The following is a 15,528-nucleotide window of genomic DNA, read 5'->3' as shown; positions in this document are numbered from 1 at the left end:
GATTTCCTCTGCCAGCGCGGAAGAAAACAGAACAACAAGAGCACGGGCCTACGCCGTTGCAGACGGCGTCTTGTTTTCGACGGGCGGTCCTAATTGAACACAATGCGATCGCCTACGAGACAATGAAATGCCACAAGACACAAGAAACGACGCTATGATGCGCACACGGTTTACTCGAGCAAATCGCAATTCGATTATTAATCGCTGCGTAGCCTGATATTTCAAAGCTTGTCACGCGTCGATTATGAGAAGGCCAAACAGGTCAAGAGGTAAGGAACGCGCATTCAGGTAATTGCATTTTTCTTCTTTCTTCTGAAACTGGGAGCCCAATTTCATGTCGCGCAGTCAGACACTCTGCATGTGGGCTGTTTTCTCATTAAATTTCTGCGCGAAAGAAACGTTTGCAGGATATTCTGCGAAGGAGCATACTTACAAAATATTGTTCACGGTACCGCAGCGCAGCACGGAAAATAGTTGGGTATTATATTGTCCGTACACTTATGCATCTTAACTCTATCTGAACGTCCTGTATTATAGATTATGAACATATAGACGCATCACCGTTTATACATGCGGTCGAGTCACACCGGTGCACAAATTAAAGTCGCAATCCGTCACGTGAGACGACGTGGCGCTTCGTGCAATTGTCTCGTCTGCACAATCACAAAAAGAAAATTTCCATAAGAGGCATACTCATTGTATAATATCCCTTGCGTGTATACAGTTTCATGTGATTTCATTCATGTTACAGAAAGGAAAGCTGCGTTTTCGTTTTTACTATATGAGGCCGCCGGTTTAATTGTTCGTTATAAAACGGCTCTCACAACCAAACTGAGGAGTTTGCTGCAACGCGTGGGCATCCACCGGACGCTTTTTTTTTTTTTTTTCGTGTAATAAGAACGACGCACCGGGATGGCGCCACTGCATGTGCAAGTATTTCCACGCACTCTTTTAAACTGAATCGAGCACTGACTGGACGAAACCTATGCCTCTATTTTTTCAGTCAGCAGAAAACAATTTCGTACGGCCCGCAGTATGGATGAAAATACAGCCGTTCGGCAATGCGTTCCCGATGGCATCACCAAGGATTGCGCGACATGACGAATTGCGCGACAACCTGCTATTGCGAGACAAATAGCTATAGGACACGTCAGCGCATGCGCCTCTTTCTTCCCTCTTTCTTTCCCACTTCCCCTTCCCCCAACGCAGAGTAGCTGGCTAGAGGAATGTACCTCAGGCCGACTTCTCTGCATTTCGTATCATTAAACGTTTCTCTCTCTCTCTCTCTCTCGCACTAAGCCAATAGACAATAAGTTAGGAAAAGCATAGGAAACATTTATTTTCTTTTTTTAATTGAAATGTGGAAATAGTAAGGGAAATTAAAACGGCCCAGAGGCACAAATTGTCGCTGATGGGAGCCGAACCCACGTCTTGCGCATTGCCCGTGCGACGTTCTGTTGGTAAGCTATCACGGCTGCCGTCCTTCCGTTCAAACGGAGCAAAGTGCGGCGCAACTGCACCGCTAATCGGGAGATCGCGAGAGGAAGCGCTTGGGTGACGCGTGGACGCGATTCACAGCAGCCGCAGCACCCAACCTCCGCTCATGCAGCGCTTTGTTTCCACACCGACGACGCGTGCTACTCTGGCGCCATCTTGTAGCCATCGTCGCCGCAAAGCCCCTCGTGCGCGGCACTGCGCTTTGATTCTCACGCTTTCGCCATACCCTCCTCCACTTTCCTCCTCGCACTGTCTTCACTCTCGCCACTTTCTTTCATCCCCCGCTGCGCTTCGCGTTCGCTCTCATATTTCGCTGTGCTCGTTCACTTGATTACGAGGTAGGACGCCGACACCGACGCTCGCCGCAGGAACGGGCGCCGCTCTAAAAAGCCAAGTGGTCACTAATGGATCCAGTGATCCGCTGTACGACGTCCCTCGTAGTCAACTGAGCTTGTTTTCAGCCGTCGAGGTTCACTGGTTAGTTCGGTGCATAAATAGGTATAGGCGAACAAGAGCGCACAGCAGCCATCTCAAATCAGTCGCAAAGTTGAATCAAAGAGAGCAGCACATTTTTCTTCCGCTTCGTTGAAACACCATGCTATTGCGAGAGTTCGTTCGCGCGCATGATATCTGCTGGTGCAGATGTCTTACTCCAGGAAAGTGTGCTTCATTAAATCTTGCGTCCAGTGACTTGTTTGCTTTGACCACTGCCCAATTGAAGTATCGATCGGTGCACGCATTTCGTGCGTGCATGCGTGTGCGCACATGTGTGTGTGCTGAACCGCTACGAGCATACTACTGCATGTACTGCTCTTATCACGCTTTCAAGCTAACTACAAGTGGGACACCAAGGACAACTCTAAAAAAATAATTTAACAAAACGTGATGAAGATCACAATTATGAATTTCGGCTTAGAAAACTTCCACGCTAGTTCGGGCTTCACATTTCGTGGCTCAAATAACTTTCGCCACGAGGCATCCATAATGGAAGGAATGGCGGTATAGTAGCGCGCATATGGAAATTTGCCCGATTGCAGTAGCTAATCCTGCGACAATGTTATTACGGTCCTTACAACGCAATGATCCCCGGGCTATATAGGAATGCGCTGTGGAACAATGGAAATCGATACGTAATCACCGCAGCAATGAACAAAAGAATTTTTTTCGAAAGGATAGGCCGATGCCAGAAGGAATAACTCCAAGTCGAAAAATGAAAACGCGAGTTGTCATAGCACGCCCGTATCTGTCCAGAGCTGATAAGGTGGCTCCGTTTTCGCGTCTAGCGCCAACACGTTCGCAGACGTTGAGCGGCATTTGCATCGAGCGACTGCGAATCGATTCACGTCACATGCGGTTCGCGTGCTTACTCGTTTTATATCATTCGTGAGGAACCATTGAGCCAACCAACGCGCATGCAGCAAGCGGCTTCTCACGTTCGCGGGAGATATTCGCGGTGGAAGTCCGCTACGGAAGGCTGCAAACGTCGCAATATCTGCTTTCACACATTTTCTTTCTTCTTTTGTGGTAACATGTATGTCCTATTTATAGTGCACAACTGTCCAACCCATTTCGTAAAATTTACATTGAAGCAAAGCTTTCTTAGGCACTATCTTCCTGCATCCGAGACAGTCTAATCAAAGGAAGCGACTTGGTGGGCCGATCCTGATACCAGTGCACAATAGCTGGTGTCCAAATCCACGTCCCAGCGACGGTTGCCTATGAGCAACAGAAACAGGTCTCGAAGGCTATGCTTTTGCGGACTGCATGCGCCATAAGTAATTTCGGAGCCGGAAACACGTCATATCCACCATGTTTTAGACAGCGCCTATTTGGTTTCGCATGAGTTTTAATAATTGCGAAGTTTAGCATCATGAAACTGCACAGTGAGTTATGTGGGCCGCCGTAGTGGAGAGCTCCGAATCACTTTTGACCCACCCGGGGTTCTTTAACGGGCATCTGAATCTAAGTACGAAGGCGTTATTTCATTTCGCCACTATATCTAAACGCTGCCGCTTTGGCCAGGATTCAAACCCGAAACCTCGTACTCAGCAGTAGTACGACATAATCACTAACCCACCGCGGCTGGTCTTTCAAGAGTTTTAGCGTAGTTTAACGTCACAGTAGTAAAGTAACGTCACACCACCCACACTCCACACAGCATTAACCAATACAGCTAACCGATTAGTGTTCCCAGCAGCCTAGATGCATAACAGGCATCAAATGGAGAGGAAGGTCCGAATCTCCGACAAGACATGATGCATTGCGCTTATTCGCCAAGCTATTGCCTACTCCTTGCTTCTCATGCATAGTCTATCGAGTCTAATGAACGCCGACTAACAAACAAAGCCAGTAGTCTCAGATATGCGTTGGAGTGCCTCTTCCTACGTTGAACAATCATTTCACAGCTGAAGCGAGGGAACTACCTAACCTCCAGGCTTTTTGCAAGCAAGAATCGTGTCGCCATTTTTTCCGTTTTTCATCGCGACACGAAGATCATCCACGAAAGAGCAAACTTACTCAGAGGCGCGGCAGTATTTATGACGCGGTGCGAGCACTGCATTTCCGCAAGAATACCATAACTACAGCCAGACATAAATCATCTTCTTTGCACGTTGACGAAGTTCTCAGTATGCTGAAAGTTCCTGGCACAGAAAACGAGTATTCGACTCATCCATCGAAGGCGAAATTTGTGGCGCTACTGCATGTGAGTCGACTGAAGGAAAACGATACGTTTCTCTTCACAGATGCATCAGTTACAGATGTTAGTCCGAGTTCTGCATTTTACATTCCAGCACGTCAAGTAAGGAAGCAAGGAAATGTTACCATCTTTCTCCCAAAACAACTACATCAGCAGAACTTTTGGCATTCTCCAAAGCAGCCCTGAAGACACTATTTCACTGCTTCCATAGTGACCACGCCTCGCTTTGCTACAAAGTTCAGGAAGTATTGACCCTTTCACCTTATTCCTGTCATCAGATCCGTTTACAATGGATCCCAAGTCACATCGGAATAACGGGAAATTAAGTGGCTGACAGAATGACTGCTGTGTCGCATAATTTTAATTAACTCACACCTGTAATATTTGCTGTATCTAACGCCAAGAAAGCACTTCAGGTCTGAGAAGCAGATCATCGAAGTTCATGGGGCTCTAGGAGCGGACAAAATCATATCTGTTGCACAACCATAGACCCTTCATTACGCTACTCACCAAAGGTAACCACTCTTGCATCGTTGACGTTCCTCGTTTTTAAAGCGTTTTGGCACAGAATTCCTTTTTTCCTTGCTAGGTTGAGTTTTTTGTTCCTGTAGTATTTTCCTTCTTTCTTTCTTTCTTTCTTTCTTTCTTTCTTTCTTTCTTTCTTTCTTTCTTTCTTTCTTTCTTTCTTTTTGTGCATGCACGGAAAACGAAGCAAAAGGGAAAGGCTGACATGTGTGGAAAATACTCTTCCTGCTATATAGTATACTCTGGCATAATGATTCAATGACGCGGAACAAGAACAAAAAATAAGAACGACATAAAGATACAGAAAATGTACTTCACAAGCGTCGTTGCACAATAACAACAGTTTGCCACAAAGGTGTAATACAAATGTGCGAACTGCACCACTCAGTATTGCGATCACAATTATATGGACACTCCGGGTGTATTTCTGCCGTCGCCGTTAGGTTCTCTATAAAGTCCAAGGGCGAAGACACCGTCGCCGCGCGCTATACGCTGTATGTGCGAGTGAAAGCGTGAGAGGGGAGCCAACGATCTCAATCTCAATCTCGCCCGCGCGAAAACGAGGAAAGCGGACAGGAAGCGCGCCATCTTTCGTCACGCGCGAGGCACCTAACGTTGCGAGGCATCAGGGGGAGGGATTGAGGGCGGGAGAGAGGGAGGGAGGGAGGGGGGCGACATTCTACTCTGTCTGCAACTGCGTGTGTGGCGGCTGCGCGCGGTCGCGCGGCCGTATCTTGAGAGCTATCTGCGTTAGGGGCAGAGTCTAGGTGCGTCGGCGGCTCGTAGCTTTGTGCGTGCTGTGTGTTCTCGGCGCTCAGTTTGCGTTGAAGTGACATTAAACTCGAAGGTCACTTGGTTCACTGCTGCTGCAGGATTTCCTCACGCCAGTGTTTTGACAGCGAGTGTGCGCGGTCATCGAGTGTGATGTGTTCATGTCTGCTTTGTGCGCTGACACCACGCCTGTTAATTTAGTTACCTAGCGAATGTTTACGAGTTGATGCGGCCAATAAAATTACTATCCTTACTTCGTATGGTTCTCTGCTAATTTGCTATCGCAATCGATGCTTCGCCTTTCGGGCGAAACTGCGACTTTTTCATAACTACATGTCAGCCACTTTTTACATACGAACTATGTTGTCTTCATAGGTAGAAATAATATTTAGCAATGATCCAATGTTAACATTTTTTTAAATTCAGGAACCTCTACAATGACAAGCAGCTAGAAGAATATAAGCACAAGAAAAGAAAATCAGCAATGGAACATTAAATAACATTAGGCAACAAAGAGGGGGGGGGGGGGGGGGAGAAGACACATGTAAGCAATAATCAACAGACAAACAGAACCCAAACATGTTCAATGTATATTTTATTTGAATTTCTTTAAGCCTTTATTTGGGAAATTTTGAAGTCTGAGGAACTGGCAATCTTATTTAGAAGGCTAGATCATCATCATTTTCTTCATCGTCAGCCTATATTTATGTCCACTGTAGGACGAACGCCTCTCCTTGGGATCTCCAATTACCCCTGTCTTGCGCTAGCTGATTCCAACTTGCGCCTGCAAATTTCCTAACTTTATCGCGCCACCTAGTTTTCTGCCGTCCTCGACTGCGCTTCCCTTCTCTTGGTATCCATTCTGTAACCATAATGGTCCACCGGTTATCCATCCCTACGCATTACATGGCCTGTCTAGCTCCATTTCTTCCTCTTAATGTCAACTGGAATATCGGGTATCCCCGTTTGCTATCTGATTCACACCGCTCTCTTCCTGTCTTTTAGCGTTAGCCCTAACATTTTTCGTTCCATCGCTCTTTGTGCGGTCCTTAACTTGTTCTCGAGCTTCATTGTTAACCTCCAAGTTTCTGCCCCATATGTCAGTACCGGTAGAATGCAATGACTGTACACTTTTCTTTTCAACGACAGTGGTAATCTCCCAGTTAGGATTTGGCAATGCCTGCCGTGTGTACTCCAACCCAATTTTATTCTTCTGTAAATTTACTTCTCATTATCAGGGTGCCCTGTGAGTAATTGACCTAGATAAACGTACTCCTTTACAGACTCTAGAGGCTTACTGGCGATCCCGAATTCTTGTTCCCTTGCCAGGCTGTTGAACATTATCTTTGTCTTCTGCATATTAATCTTCAACCCCACTCTTATACTTTCTCGGTTAAGGTCCTCAATTATTCGTTCTAATTCGGCCCCATTGTTGCTGAATAGGACAATGTCATCTGCAAACCGAAGGTTGCTGAGATATTCGCCGTTGATCCTCACTCCTAAGCCTTCCCAGTCTAAGAGCTTGAATACTTCTCCTAAGCATGCAGTGAATAGCATTGGAGAGATTGTGTCTTCTTGCCTGACCCCTTTCTTGATAGGTAACTTTCTACTTTCCTTGTGGAGAACCAAGGTAGCCTGTGGAATCCTTGTCGATATTTGTCAAGATATTCACGTATGCCTCCTGTACTCCTTGATTACGCAATGCCTCTATGACTGGTGGTATCTCTACTGAATCTAGATATTGGGTATTAAATATGCCGCCTTCCATAGGCAGTTCTAATCTTTCGGGTTTTTATACACTGAGCGGAGCCACTATTGAACACATTGCCAAGAAATGTGTCTAGACTACAATTTATTATTTTGAATATACAGAAGCAGCTTGATATAATAGCCTTGTTTTCTTATCAGTGTGGAAAGTTTCAATCATTAATTTCGGACGCGTGTTGTGGGCGGCCATGATAACCGTCAAATACCCCTTAGTGCACTTTTTTTTCTGTAATGTGATAAATGTTGAGTTAATTTGCATTGTCGTTGTACTCCAAATCAACCCACAGTAACATATATTTCTGGTAGAATTGTTATAAATCATTGATTACATTTGCTATAACGTGATATTAGCTGCCTGTTTAATTCTACCTTGTGCTCTTTTCTGGGCCTTAATTTGTGTTTCTTTCTGTAACTTGACTTCCTGTTTTCTGTCTTTAGTGTATGTGCCTATGTGAGCCGATTAATTAATTAATTGATTGATTGATTGATTGATTGATTGATTGATTGATTGATTGATTGATTGATTGATTGATTGATTGATTGATTGATTGATTGATTGATTGGCGAAGTTGGACGTCCCAAAGAAATACTTGAGAGACATGCGAGACGCCGTATGTAGTCGAGGGCTCCCGATTAACTTCGACCCCCTGGAGTTGCACACCCATTGAGGTAAACAAGTGTTTTTGTATTTCGATTCATCGAAATACGGCCATCGGAACCGGGAATCGAACCCGATATTTCCTGCTCAGCGGCAGAGCACCTCGGCCACTGAGGTACCGATGCGGGGGATGAGCTGGTTTTGCGTTTCCAGTGTGTTTTACGTGACCTATGTTGTGAGCCGTTCCTTAGTGCAATTATGTCACCTGTCTTCAAGTTTGTTTGTTTTTTTTTTTTTTGTTACCTCTCTTCTGTTCAGTACCAGCGTGTTATATCATTTTTAATATGTATCCGTTTATATGTGAAAAACATTAGCCGACGGCGCTTGAAGGCGCGCCCACCTTCTTTATATTATACCTATATTTATAAAAATGTCGCTAGAAAAAATTTTATAGTATAACGGGCATTTTTTTACTGTTAGCCAAAGTGTAATGATAATGTGCTTGATTTAATTATACATCCCATGCATCTACTTAATTGTACCGTAAACTTATCTGCCTTATTATAAACCCACTCCAAGCAATTTTTGAATCCTAACTTGTTCCAACATCTGGTCCTCAAAAAAAAAAAAAAAAAACGTCAAAATTCCGCGGCTTACTTACAGGAGCAGGGATCGCGTGTATTTAACTTGCTCGCGTTAAATCTTAACTTGTTAATCTGAAACCAGGCAGAAAGGCGATTTATATGTATATTTTACACTCCATTGAAGGCAATGAATAGAAGCGGACCAGTGAAAAATTGGTGCTAGAGTCATCTAGGTTCTCGTACATAATTTTAGAAAGTGCAGAACACCGCATAGGTCATTTGCTTAGGTTATAAACATCGGTGACCCAAGTTAGTAGTGCATTCCATGACGTCATGGAATGTTGGTGCAGGAACTACAGGTTGGCGTCAGCACTCGTCATTTCAGTCTTTGCGTCTTTTGTGGCTTAATTATTCAGCCTGGACAACTCACCAGCCGAGACCAGCCGGAGTTCCGCCTTAAAATGAAGGACAATAACTCCAGAGAATGTTCATGAATAGCATCTTCAGTTACGGAGTACGCATTTATGCAAGCGGCTTGTCTTTGCCATTTCTGTGAAATACACGGGGCGTTTTCTCTTTTTTAGACCATACTTTTTCTTTTTTTTATCGCCTGAGGAAGATTGCGTATTAATAGTCCTTGAGCTGGATTACCGGACATTATTGCTCGAGAAATCTGAATGCATAATGGCATAATTCAGAAAAATTAAATAATAACTTTTTCAATAATTACTTTACGGCACATGCTGCAATTTACGAATGGTAGCCAGTGAGTTTCTAAGGTGTATGAACTTGTAACAAATTCTGGGAATCGCACGGGTTTCGAGATATGCGCCGTCAAATTTGAGGTAAAATTGCACTATTTTCCCACTTACTTGTTTATCAAATTGCACTTTTATGCATTTAAGCACAAAAGTAACTGAAATGCCCATGTAATTCGCCGCACACATTAGCTAAATCTGATTACTCTCTCTATTGTCATTCTTTATCTATACGAACCTTCGCTGTGATAATCCTGCGTGATCATTTAATGCATGCCTCTCTCTCTCCCCCCCCCCCCTTTTTTTACACAAGTTGCAATGCCTGTAGTCGGTTCAATATTTCTTTCGTATTTATGATTTGCCACTAATATTGTATAATATGCTCTGCTTCATTCTGCTATTGTTCCTTTTAATATTACATAACCCACTCCCCTCTATACAACGTCTCAGCGCCAGAGGTTAGGTCAAATAATTAAAATTATTAAAAGAAAGCAACCGAAAAAAAAAGTTGTCGCAGTTTCACCTGAAAGGCGAAGCATCAATTGCGATAGCAAATTTGTAGAGAGCTATACGGAGTAATGATAGTAGCTTTATCAGCTGTATAAACTTGGACATGCAGCAGCACCGGCAACACGCAGAACTGTTGTCGACGCCCTCGGCGTTTTGCCCGCGTTCGCACAAAATGCGTGCGGCGTTGGTGACTGTTGCCGGAGCCTCTGATATAAATAGGCACTTGGTGCCGCAGCTAAACGTCGCCTCCCTTCCCTCCCCCTCCCCCCCACGGCCTTTCGTGCGTCAGAAGAAGGCGCGTTTGCGCTACATATATGGTGATTGTAAAGGAGGAAAGAGACGCCTACTTCTGCAGCCCTTAAAGGAGCACAGCACAGAATTGGCGCTGAGCCGTGCTCCCTCAAGGGCTGCAGAAGATAGCGCCAACCTTTCCCTTTCCCTCAAGAACCACTTATCAGAACGCGCGTTTGTTCTCCGCCGTGCGTTCACTCCCCGTGAAAGCGCGCGTCCCTCGTGCCCTTTCACTCGCACATACAGCGTTCGGCGGCGCGCGGCGACGATTTCATCTCCATTGACGTCATACGGAACCTCACGGCGACGGCGACGGCGACGGCAACGGCGACGGCGACGCCGATGGCAGAAATCTGCTTTTGAGTGTCCATATAATTGCTATCGCAATAAAAGAAAGACAACGTCAAAATCAGTTTAAAGTCAGCTCAATCTATTTAAGGATCCCGTACATCTTTTGTCACAATTCTGGAAAATTTGCCGAAGGATAGTCAGGAACCCGATTAGTCGTGAACCCCCACACCTACCGAATGGTACACAGAAAATAAACATACTGAAATTTTAAAGAAATTGCTGGCCCTCTCGTAATCGAGAGTAGATGTAAGCATGAAATGGCTACCATACGGTGTCTTTTGCTGCCTGTGGTGCCGCCGCCTTCAACCGCGTTTCTTCTAGCAATAGTCCAACGCGTTCGGCGTCTGCCGCCACTTTTTGTTCTTGACGCATCGAAGTGGTCGGCTGCAAATGTGCCGCCTTAGGTCCCCTGTATCTGCCTTTTGAACGTTGCTATTGGAAATTACAAAACTTCAGCGTAGTAGAAGTTACAGCTTGAGTGATATTGTGAAGAAACATTAGGAAGAACTCGGTAGCAGTATTTCTTGTAACTTTTGAGAGTAACTCGCGTTTTGAGTTCCCGGATAACGGCTGTGTCTTTTGGCTCAAGGTCACTTGAAGGTGGCCGACAATGGGTGCTAAAAGCATTTCGTGCTTAACAAGATTTAAGTTGGGCTTATTATGGTCCAAAGCCACGCTCTGATTATGAGGTGCGCTGTAGTGGGGGACTCCGTATTAATTTTGACCAACTAAAATTCTCTAACATGCGCCTAAATCTAAGTAGACGAGCGTTCTTGCATTTCGCCCCCATCGAAATGCGGCCGTCGGGCATGGGACCGAACCCTCGATATCGAGCTCAGCAGGGCAACACCGTAGCCACTAATCTACCACGGCAGACCACACATGCAGAATGCCTAGATATAAAATAAAATAAATAAAATAAACTACTAAATATAGCGCGCTATACCATTAACCTCCTGAGACCCGAATACACCTATGCCACATAATCGCTCTTCATGGTGTATTTTATTGTCCACTGTAATGTTATGAACATGAAAGACAATTTTTAACTTTAGAATACCACGCTTAGAAGTCAAAAGCTGCGCCTCCATGTACGTGAAAAAAAAAATAAGTGTCTCCATCATCTCCTCAGGTTTGCTATTATATAAACTGCATTTCATCGCCTACATGTAGAGACGAAGATGAAAATTGGAGGACGCTTAAGCTTCGCTTTTAAGAGTGGAACGCGATAGCGTTATCGGGCCCCGTTCGAGCCCCGTTATCGGGCCCCGTTGTAAGCTGGCTTTCCCACTGCAACCCAGATCGTGGGAAAGCCAGCTTACAAAGACCAAGCTTACACCGATTCCCTTAAAGTCGGCTTCAATTTTAAACAGAAATGCATTGCTGGGAATACGTTTTTCCGCAGGCAATATAAGTCGTGTTATATTAAAATGTGAAGGCCCTAGTACATTTTATTATTATTTCAATAATTGTTTGCTATTGCCCCGACGCGCGCGCATGTCCAAACCGCATTAGGCAGGCCAAGTTCCATTTTGACCTGCCCTATGGAGCCTACATGCAAGCGCTGTGCATGTAGGCTCCCTAACCTGCCCAGGATGCGAGCGCCATCTGGATATCATTTTCGCAAGTGAACTACTCTAGCGCGCAGCTGTAGGTCTGGTAGAAATGCTGGAAAAAGGGTTTGTGTTTGAGTTTCCTCGTAACAGAATTATGTTTTCTCGTACATTCAAATTACAATCCGACGCCACCATGTCTGTAGGCTGTGGTTAAGTCGTACTTTACTGTTTTTCTGACGGATTTCAATGCGAGAAATTCAATTTTTGTTCACCCAAACCTTTCACCTTGGGGAGAGCCTGCGCGGTTGGGGTGGTTCATGATAATTTTATCCTCCACAGACGCCGACATAGCACGCTGGCGTCGACGCCGACGCCGGATTTTCTGCGACACGGGGCCCTTAACGCTGTCGCGTTAAAATACGTCTAGCACATAGCCCAGGTTGCGGCCGCGTCCGGTATTTCCACGCAATCTCAGTGATTTCGAAACGCACTTCAGTGTTGCTTTCGACGGTCTGGGACGACACATAGGGGCTAGATCAATTTAGTGTCAAATTTCTCGAAAGCGGTACACATGCACCATACTTCATACCAAGAATGAATATTTTGCGTAATCAATTCCAAGTGAATTTTGGGGAAAAAAGTTTAAGGCAATGTGCAATGTATTGTGCAAGGGGTCTCAGAAAGGCCAAGTGGTCGGTGTGCTTTGAAGTGCCCACATATGAGCTGGCGTTATACGTTATCTTATGCATTTTCCGATGAGCGGTTCTGTTACGCAACTAAACGCAGCTAAAAAACAACTTAAGTGTCCTCAGTGCAACAAGTATACGCCTTCAAGCACACATTTCCTTGAGGGGACACAAAGAAAAAAAATTGTTTAACCTGTATTAGTCAATTACCCTCTTACAGTACCAAAAACGCCAATCTTACCGCGGTCAATTCCTGCGCCAGTGACTTGGCAAGCCAGAAATCACGCAAAGGCAAAATGCTACTGGCGACGCTAGCGACGCTGCCTTGAAATTCCTGCGCCAGTGCACTGTGACGTCATGCAGTGTGGTGGTCTCAGCTAGGGCTTAGTTAATGGTTTATCGGCAAGAATGGACTACATTTTGTTTCGATGAGTCAAAGATTGAGCATGACAAGTTTCTGGAACGGTGTACTGGGCCAATGCGGTCCAAATACAGAAATATTCTTCGAAATCCGTGATGCCAGACTGACTTGAAGGCGCTGGTTTCGATGAAAAAGAAACTTTGACCTTTATTTGCTCTTCTAGTGCTTGTTTGAAGTTTGAAGTTTATCAAAACTGGATCAAATGAAAACAATTCTGTGCACATACTGTGTGGTCCCATAGCCAAAGGCTATAGTTGTGGGGCCATGTACAAAAATGTCATTGGCAGTAATGCAGGTTATTAACATCACACATACTGGAATGGCGACAAAAGTACACTCAAGGAAAAAAGTACATGGAAAGTTCCATAACCTTAGTGACGTACGCAGTTAATTAATAAACAAAAACTCGGTGCAAGAAAGCAGTAGTCAAGGACCGCAGTAAAATAGGTGGGGTGATGAGGTTAGGAAATTTGCAGGCGCAAGTTGGTATCAGCTAGCGCAAGACAGGGGTAGTTGGAGATCGCAGGGAGAGGCCTTCGTCCTGCAGTCGACATAAATATAGGCTGATGATGATGATGATGGATGATGATACACATTAATGAGTGTGTACTACAGGTCTGCAGTGGACATAAATATAGGTGATGATGATGATGATGATGATGATGATGATGATGATGATGATGATGATACACACTAATGGGTCTGTACTGTGGGTCTGCAGTGGTACATAAATATAGGATGATGATGATGATGATGATGATGATGATGATGATGATGATGATGATGATGATGATGAACATGAATTGCTGAATATGAATTGATCAACATATGATTGCACATAAACTGCAATATGAACGTAAGTACATTCAAGGAAGAAGTACACGAAATTATTTTAATAACAGGGACCTAGAAGAGTTAATAAACAAAAACTCGCGCTCAATTCTGGCTTCATTGGAAAGAAAGAGACATCGAACACACATCCGTCACACGAGCAAAACAAAAACCAAAAACAAACGTGTGCGTGAAATGGGTAATTTCTGCTTATACGGCGGATAATTGTTGAAGATATTATTTTTCTAACCTTTGTGATACATTTTTTTTCCTTGCTTCACTTCAAATGGAATGTTCCGCAGTTTTATACCGATACGTTCAACCAACCTGCTGCCATATACATTTCTCATGGGCGCTATATTAAATTTGCCAAAAGTGTTATTCTGTGTTGGACAAGCTGGCTTGCGAAGTATTGAGACAAGAAGTGGTTGGTCGCTTATTACAATGTTGTTAACGCCCTTCGCGCGTTATTGCGGAATCATTATCCCCAAATTGAAAAAAAATATATAAAATTACTTTATCAGTCTAAACTGATTTGTTGTTTCCCTTTATTGTTTCTTTAAAGCGAAGTTTCCTATGCATTCCTTCCCTATGTTTGGTGCGCATACGCTCGGTCTGCTTATCGCCGAGTAAGGTGGGTCGATCCCGGAGGCAGTGTAATCTGTGGTCGCGTGTATCACGTGTGTTGCGTGTTCCGGCTTTCCTTGTCTTACTGATTTGCCAGGCAGACACGTGATCGCTATACTGCAAAACGCGTTGCAGAATATGAACAGTTTTGGAGAACTTAATATTAACCGCCTTACGAGAGCATTGCTGCATATGTGTGCCAAAGTGTGTGCTGGATCTGCATTTTTTTTTTTTTTTCGCTCGACGTAGAATGTTGGTCTCCCACGCGCCGGGCTCAGCAGGTTGGAGTACCAGCCAAGGTGAGATTACATTTTTTTTTTTAGGCTTGCCGTTTATGTTATTCCCGCAGCCTGCAAACAATCCCGAAAACCAGTTAACACTGCACAAGTATTCGCTGCAATAGCATGCTTGTTTCGCGTTAGCGCTACAGTTCGCAACACTCGAACCAGCCGCTTCAACGCCGCTTCGAAACGGCAAGCCGCTTCAAAGCGTCCGTTGTTTTCTCCGAGCGAAAAAGACCATCATTCGCTGCAGGGCAGGCGTTACCTAGTCGACTGGACCAATATATAAATGCACCGGGCGACTCTCCGCGGTACTTGCCTTACGCAAGTGCCGAAAAAACAATAATCGAAGTCCGGGTAATCGTAACACTATTGCACTTTCAGGGTTACGCAACTGCGTCGCATGCGCCCCCACCTTGGGTTTAAGAGAAGCTGCGCAATATCGAACTTGATCGAGGGTTGAGCTCCAGGCTAGCCCGGTGTGCGTAAATAAAGCGTTTTTGATCTCTTTCTCGGCTCAAGAAAAGAACGCGTAGCGCCCGCGTATATAGGCGAGCTGGGAAGAGGCGACGTTAATAGAACGATGGCCAACACAAACAGGTTTCCACCTGTTCTAAGTCCCCAGTACACTTACACGCCAGGCCAATATATTCTGCTTAGACGTTAAGGCCATTTACAGTGTGGCTCGAGCATCGATGAAATCGTGTAAGTAAGTCGAGAGGCTTCAGTCACCAGGAAAAAGAGACGGCGGGGAATTCGAACGGAGGCATCGGAGT

At 44.8% G+C, this 15,528-nt stretch overlaps 1 long non-coding RNA gene across 1 annotated transcript in view; it reads left to right on the top strand.

Annotated features, from left to right (window-relative positions):
• The window catches only part of LOC125940274 (uncharacterized), a 108,610-nt gene extending 93,837 nt beyond the window's left edge, over positions 1–14,773 (top strand). Inside the window, exon 3 of the long non-coding RNA XR_007463505.1 lies at positions 14,721–14,773. This is a non-coding gene — a long non-coding RNA (uncharacterized LOC125940274). The remainder of the gene's footprint in view (positions 1–14,720) is intronic.
• The last annotated feature ends 755 nt before the right edge of the window (positions 14,774–15,528 follow it).

Source organism: Dermacentor silvarum, chromosome 9 (assembly GCF_013339745.2).
Source record: "Dermacentor silvarum isolate Dsil-2018 chromosome 9, BIME_Dsil_1.4, whole genome shotgun sequence".
NCBI lineage: Eukaryota > Metazoa > Arthropoda > Arachnida > Ixodida > Ixodidae > Dermacentor > Dermacentor silvarum.
The sequence above is the reverse complement of the archived record's forward strand: the minus strand, read 5'-3'. Positions and strand labels throughout refer to the sequence as shown.